This window comes from Argentina anserina, chromosome 2 (genome assembly GCF_933775445.1).
Source record: "Argentina anserina chromosome 2, drPotAnse1.1, whole genome shotgun sequence".
Taxonomy (NCBI): domain Eukaryota; kingdom Viridiplantae; phylum Streptophyta; class Magnoliopsida; order Rosales; family Rosaceae; genus Argentina; species Argentina anserina.
Genome location: NC_065873.1, coordinates 11,945,712 through 11,954,094, shown reverse-complemented (window position 1 = coordinate 11,954,094; position 8,383 = coordinate 11,945,712).

Below are 8,383 nucleotides of genomic sequence, written 5' to 3'. Positions count from 1 at the left end.
GTGTTACTGTTCACGGTTACTGTACAAATATACCATTAATACGTATTTCTGTACGTATAAATATTATATACGTATTTCTGTACGTATAAATATTATATACGTATTTCTGTATGTATAAATATTATATACGTATTTCTGTACGTATAAATATTATATACGTATTTCTGTACGTATACGTACTGTTTAATGTAAATACAATCTCAGTAAATAAAATTTACTAAATTACCCTTTTACAAATTACTTTTTACATTTACTGAAAGTAATTTATATTTACATTCACCGTCGGTAAAATTTAATTACATTTACCGTACGTAAATAAAAATTACATTTACATTTACCGTACACAGTAAATTACCAAAATACCCTTCTGTCAAAACTTTTCACACCGCCGCACGTGGCGGCGCGTGGGGCACACGCGCCACCCGCCGGCAGGCTGCACGTGGGGCTCACTCGCCGACGCCACCAACGGCGCGTGACACGCCACCGCCGCCCCAAATCTCTCCTTTTCTTCCTCCTCTTCCTCCCCACGGCCTCACGCCGCCCCTAGACCCTCCTACTTCCTCACACGCGCCGCCTAAGGCGGCGGTACCCCTCCATCCTCTCCAACCTCCGATCTCCACCAAAACATCACAACACCACACGAAAATTCAACAACAACATCTCATCAACAAACCTAGGCTATCCTCACCTCGATTGGAGCTCGAAAACCACCGGAGTTCGGCTTGACACGGTGGTGGAAAACGCAGAAACTTGGAGCTGTCCATGGAGTTCCGGCGCGACTCGAGAGGGTGCGTCCTCCTTGGGGTTGCCTGCAGGGGTAGGTGCGGTGCCTCCTAGGCCGGCGGTGAGGGCCACGTTGCTCGGGAGGCGGCGGATCGATGGGCGTTTCAGAGGGAAGGGAGAGTCGGGAGAGAAAGTGAGAACCGAGGGAGAGAGAAAGGGGGAGGGAGGCGGAGAGAAGAGAGAGAGTGTGGGTTTCCTGTTATGGAAACCCTAAACACAATTATCCTATTTATACTAGTTTCCAAATAGGAAACTAATTTCCGACATTAATAACTTTTACGTATGACGTCCGATTCGAACGCGTCACATACTCACGAACTCGTATCGACGAGCTCTACAACTTTCATGAAGGAAGTTTTCGCAAACGGGCGACGGAATAAAAGTCGATAAATTCGCTCGGAAACGTAACGTTTTCTTATTAAACGTTCTCGAAACGTTTCCGTTTCCGTTTCGTAAAGTTTGCAAACAAACAATTTCATTTTAATTGAATTTCATAACTTTATAGAATTCAATTCAATTCAAAAATCGTTTTAAAAATCTAGGGTTATTACAATCTACCCCCCTTAAAGGAATTTCGCCCCGAAATTCAAGCTCACTCAACAAACAACTGTGGATATCTGGTTATCATGTCTGACTCTAGCTCCCAAGATGCATCACCCTCATCATGGTGACTCCACAACACCTTGACTAGTTCAACTTCTCTCCTCCGAAGCTTCTTTGTGGATCTATCCAGGATACGAACCGGCTCGACAACAAATGTGGCATTTTCCTTCACTTCAATGGTGCTATGATCGATCACATGTGACTCATCTGGTACATACTTCCTCAGCATGGAAATGTGGAAGACGTTGTGAACGCCCGACATGCTAGTAGGCAAGGCTAGTCGATAAGCTAGTTCGCCCACCTTCTCAAGTATCTCAAAGGGTCCTACATACCTCGGTGCCAACTTTCCCTTCTTGCCGAATCTCACTACACCCCTCATAGGTGAAACTTTCAAGAACACATGATCACCGATCTTAAATTCCACATGTCTCCTCTTCAAGTCCGCATAGCTCTTCTGTCTGCTCTGTGCGGTCCGGATTCTATCCCGAATGATCGAGATCTTCTCAGTGGTTTCCTGAACCACCTCTGGACCCATCAGTGCCTCATCACCAACTTCGGCCCAACAGATCGGAGATCGACATGGTCTACCATAAAGTGCCTCATAAGGTGCCATGCCGATGCTAGAATGGTAACTGTTGTTGTAGGCAAACTCAATCAATCTCAAATGATCTTCCCAGCTACCCTTGAAATCCAACACACATGCTCTCAACATGTCTTCCATCACCTGATTCACCCTCTCTGTCTGTCCATCCGTCTGAGGGTGAAAAGCTGTACTCATATCCAAGGTAGTGCCCATCGCCTTCTGTAAACCACCCCAGAACTTCGAAGTGAAACGTGCATCTCGATCAGAAACAATAGAAACTGGGGCACCATGATGTCTCACTACCTAATCCACATATAGTTTCCCAAGCACGTCCACTGAGTACTTCATCGACACTGGGAGAAAATGAGCCGACTTCGTCAACCGATCGACAATCACGCATATGGCATCGTGATCCTTCTTCGATCTAGGCAATCCGGTCACGAAATCCATAGATATCTGCTCCCACTTCCAAAGGGGAATAGTCAGTGGTTTCAACATGCCAGCTGGTCGTTGATGTTCTGCTTTCACTTGCTGACATGTAAGGCACTTCGATACAAACTCTGCTACATCTTTCTTCATACCGTTCCACCAGAATTGCCTGCAAAGGTCCTTATACATCTTGGTGTTCCCTGGATGGACGGTATAGCGTGAACGATGTGCCGTACGAAGAACCTCCTCCCGGAGATCATCACAATCTGGGACACACAATCTTGCCCCAAACCTCAACCCTCCATCGGGTCCAACTCTCCACTCAGAAGGACACTCATCAAGCGTATCAACTACAAGATCCGCCAACCTAGCTCGTAAGAGTCTATCCTGCGCCTGACCCTGTATGATCCTCGTGATCAATGTGGGTTGCACTGTGACACTACCAAGAAAGACCCTTGGTTCTCCTCCCGATGGTACCAAATCAAACTCTGATGCAGCTTCTAGCATGAACCACTCCTGGACCATAAGTGAAGCTACCACGCCTCTCGGTTTTCTGCTCAAGGCATCAGCCACCACATTTGCCTTCCCCGGGTGGTACTCTAATGTGAAGTCATAGTCCTTGAGGAGTTCCATCCATCTCCTCTGCCTCATATTTAGCTCTTTCTGTGAGAACAGGTACTTCAAACTCTTATGATCTGAAAAGAGTTGAAATTTCTCACCATACAAGTAATGTCTCCAAATCTTCAGGGCAAATACAACTGCCGCAAGCTCTAGGTCATGTGTCGGATAATTCTTCTCATGAATCTTCAACTGTCTCGAGCCATAAGCAACAACTCCTCCATGCTGCATCAACACACAACCCAAACCTTGGAGCGAAGCATCACTGTAAATGACATAACCACCACCACTAGAAGGAATCGTCAACACTGGAGCTGTGGTCAGTCTAGTCCTTAGTTTGCTCAATGCTTCCTCACATGCATCCGTCCACACGAACGGAGTATCTTTCTTGGTCAACTTGGTCAATGAAGATGCAATACTAGAAAACCCCTCGATAAACCTCCTGTAGTATCCTGCCAAACCGAGGAAACTACGTATCTCCGTAGGGTTCTTTGGACGACTCCAATTCTTTACTGCCTCTACCTTTGACGGGTCCACTAGTACTCCATCTTTTGAGACAACATGACCAAGGAATTTGACCTCTTCTTTCCAGAACTCACACTTCTCTAGCTTGGCATACAGTCTCGCCTCCTTCAAAGTCTGTAACACTGTTCTCAGATGCACCACATGTTCTTCTTGTGTCTTGGAGTATATCAAAATGTCATCCACAAACACCACTACGAACTCATCCAAGTACGGACTAAATACTTGGTTCATCAAACTCATGAAGACAGCTGGTGCATTCGTTAGGCCAAATGGCATGACGACAAACTCATAATGTCCATACCGGGTTCTGAAGGCTGTCTTCGATATATCTTCTTCCTTCACTCTGAGTTGATGATAACCGGATCTCAAATCAATCTTAGAGAACACTGTAGCACCTTTGAGCTGATCGAACAAGTCATCAATCCTAGGTAAGGGATACCTATTCTTGATGGTCACCTTGTTCAGTTCTCTGTAGTCCACACATAACCGCAGAGAACCATCTTTCTTCTTCACGAACAAAACAGGTGCTCCCCAAGGTGAAACGCTAGGTCTAATGAACCCTTGGTCTAATAGCTCATCGATATGTACCTTCAGCTCCTTAAGTTCATTCTGCCCCATTCTATATGGCGCCTTTGACACAAGTGCTATACCGGGTACTACATCAATGCAGAAATCTACCACTCTTCGAGGAGGTAGCCCCGGTATCTCTTGGAACACTTCCCCAAACTCAGATACTACCAAAATGTCTGCGATAGTCACTTTCTGATCCACTGACTCCACATGTGCCAAAACTCCTGATCTCATGGCGTTATCGGACTTGAGGCAACGATAACGAAACACTGGCTCTCCAGGTCTATGAAAGGACACTACCATGTCAAAACAATCAATCACAGCATGCTGTGGTCTCAACCAATCAATCCCCAAGATCACATCATAAGTGTGGTCCGGAATCACAATCAACGAAGCAGAGAACTCTCTACTTCCAATCAAAATAGGACAAGCTTTGCAGATTGTCTCTAACTCAAGTGACACTCCAAGGGGTGAAGTGACACATAAGGCTTCCCCAAGAGGTGTAGGAATCAATCCTAGCATCTCTACTACCGAACTAGCAATGAATGAATGCGATGCTCCCGTATCGAACAGTACTCTAGCAAGGTAGTCAAAAAGTGATAATGTACCTTCCACCCCTGTGTCTCGCTGACCCACTGCGAACACTCTAGCTTGGCCCGCTGGTAGCTGTCTCTGCGGCCGTTCCTGTCTACCCGGAAGTGGTCGGGTAAAATCTCGAGCTATGTGTCCCATCTGCCCGCACCGGTGGCAGCCTGCTCTCTTCGGCTTCGGACATGCTGAGGCGTAATGTCCCATCTCGTTGCAGCCATAACACCTCACCGCTGCCAATGGTCTGACTGGTGCTGCCCTGATAGCTAGGGGTGGTGCCCTTGTCGGGGCCTGATAGTGGGGTCTTGGCCTCTTCCATGACCTATCCTTCGGCCCTGAGTGCTCGCTGCCTCTATAGATTGCCTTGCTTTTTCCCTTTGCATCTCTGTTCCCCACATCACCTGCTTGAGTCTTCTCTGCTTGCTCCAAGCTCATAGCACTCTCAAATATCTGCTCCCTGGTAGTCAAGCAAAGGACTGATATCATGGTCTTGTACTCTTGTTTCAGCCCACGTAGATACTTCTGAGCCAAAGAGCTCGCAATCATAGGCTTGACATACCGATACAGCTGCGAAAATCGAGCATCATAGTCTCTAACGGTCATGTCTCCCTGTACCAGTACCAAAAACTCGAGCTCCATGTTCTCCTGTACGGAGGCTGGGAAGTACTTCTCTCGGAAGAGAGCAGTGAAACCCTCCCATGTGAATGTAGTCACATCAACTGTCTGTCTCATGCTCTTCCCCCAGTCTAGAGCATCATCTCTTAGAAAGAAAGTAGCTATCTTTCTCTTCTCAATCGATGTGCACTCTATCATCTCAAAATATGTCTCCATGCCCTCGATCCAATGGTCAGCTACCATATGATCTAGTGCACCATGAAAAGTAGGCGCTGACAGTGCACTGATATCCTTGATCAGCTTCAACACTCGTCCATCATCTCTAACCGCAGCAGCAGGCTCAACCTGCTCTTCCTGTGGAGCAGCCTCCTCATAAAGGTTCTCCACGTTGCGGACTCGACCTGTGGTCCTACCTCGACCTCGGCCTACCTGCTCTTCCTGTGGAGCAGCCTCCTCATAAAGGTTCTCCACGTTGCGGACTCGGCATGTGGTCCTACCTCGACCTCGGACTCTCGCCCGTCCTCGGCCCTGTCCTCGGCCCTTATCAGCGTTCATCACCTTCAAACAACGAAACACTTAGTCAATACTTGTGAAATCTCGAATTCAACTAAAACAGATTCAATAGGTATTAACATGAAATTTCAGGATAAGATGAATCATCGAAGTATCATCACGATACTTCTCAGAGGACCAAACCATTAGGTATGGCTCCTAAAACACTCTCGCGTACCCGACGACATATCAATACCGAGGAGCATGTGATGGGTGCCCGCCTGCAGTCGGATCATCGCTCCCGGATGATATTGATAATCGCCAAATACGCAACTAGGCTCTGATACCAACTGTAACGACCCCAAAATTTCGAGCTTAAAAACTCAAAATTCTAAAGTCGTTAAACACAAAATAATCTCAAAATATATCGAAATCATTAAAGTGTAACAGCGGATCAATTCTGAGTTCTCAATACAACTCAGACAACCAATTATTACAACCCAAATTTATAATCCATACATAAAATGGAGATGTAATAATCCTCACAAATCACTCACAAATCTCACAAATGAAATTACACAAATTCTCACACACAAATCCACGCTAAAACCTCACCACAAGTAGGATCCGAACGACTTCGAGCCTCTGTAGTCGTCACTCAACCTCCACTAATCAGCACCTACGGAATTATCCCCTACACCATCGAATTGGTGCACCGGGATTGTAAACACAAACCCGATAAGCTTATAGCTCGTATGAGTAAAATCAAAATATAATTCGCATATCAAAATATACGAAAGATCACAAAACAACAAATATAAATGCCCTCATGAGTCAATGGTCAGCCCATCTGGTTGACCCAAAGAAATATGAAATGAAACGCTCATGACAAAATTAAGTAACCCTTCTGGTTACTCAATGAATTTATAAAACGGGTACCAAGAACGCTGGTACACATCTGTTACCCCTCTCGTAATACACCGTTGATATTGGATAGCCACCCGCTACCCAACATCCAAAATAAACTGAGTACCCATGAGCAGATAACCACCCGTTACCTCACATGCAGTACTAAGGCAGACAGACTAGAGCTCTAACAGTATCGTAACTTTCGCCCGGCCAAAGGCTAGGTTTCGATTTGCCAAACACGTACAATAATCTCACATCATATTGTACCAAAAATCAGGTCCGAAGACAATTCACATTTTAACAATCTCAACGTTAAAAATCACGTACAATAATCTCACATCATATTGTACAATTCAAATCACATGCTCAATATAATCACAATAAAATCATAACAGTATATTATATAGCAAACCATATATATTCGTACTTATTTACCATTTATACAATATATATATAGTCTACTATATCTTATACATGTCATATTTCACAACACATGCTCAATACACAATCTTCCGTCATCAAAATGACCATTTCTAATGAATTAATAACAGTATATAATATAATGAACTATATATATATGTACTTATTACCATTATACAGTATATATGTAATTCACTAAATTTTATACGTGTTGTAATTCATTATTAAATACTCTTGCAAAAATCTTGAATCACGGTGAGGGTAGATTCTTAAATATGTGAGATTTTACTCACCTTATTGACTTGAGCGTAATTCCACAATTCCAGAAGATAATTCATTTCCTCGAGTTAACGATCACCTTGAAAAGATAAGAAAAGAATTTAGAGTCGTTTCGTAAACCTTTAAATGCCGAAGCAGTAATAATTGGATACTGTTCAGCAATTTTCGGTTTTAAAAAGTTACTGTTCAGTGTTACTGTTCACGGTTACTGTACAAATATACCATTAATACGTATTTCTATACGTATAAATATTATATACGTATTTCTGTACGTATAAATATTATATACGTATTTCTGTATGTATAAATATTATATACGTATTTCTGTACGTATAAATATTATATACGTATTTCTGTACGTATACGTACTGTTTAATGTAAATACAATCTCAGTAAATAAAATTTACTAAATTACCCTTTTACAAATTACTTTTTACATTTACTGAAAGTAATTTATATTTACATTCACCGTCGGTAAAATTTAATTACATTTATCGTACGTAAATAAAAATTACATTTACATTTACCGTACACAGTAAATTACCAAAATACCCTTCTGTCAAAACTGTTCACACTGCCGCACGTGGCGGCGCGTGGGGCACACGCGCCACCCGCCGGCAGGCTGCGCGTGGGGCTCACTCGCCGACGCCACCAACGGCGCGTGACACGCCACCGCCGCCCCAAATCTCTCCTTTTCTTCCTCCTCTTCCTCCCCACGGCCTCACGCCGCCCCTAGACCCTCCTACTTCCTCACACGCGCCGCCTAAGGCGGCGGTACCCCTCCATCCTCTCCAACCTCCGATCTCCACCAAAACATCACAACACCACACGAAAATTCAACAACAACATCTCATCAACAAACCTAGGCTATCCTCACCTCGATTGGAGCTCGAAAACCACCGGAGTTCGGCTTGACACGGCGGTGGAAAACGCAGAAACTTGGAGCTGTCCGTGGAGCTCCGGCGCGAC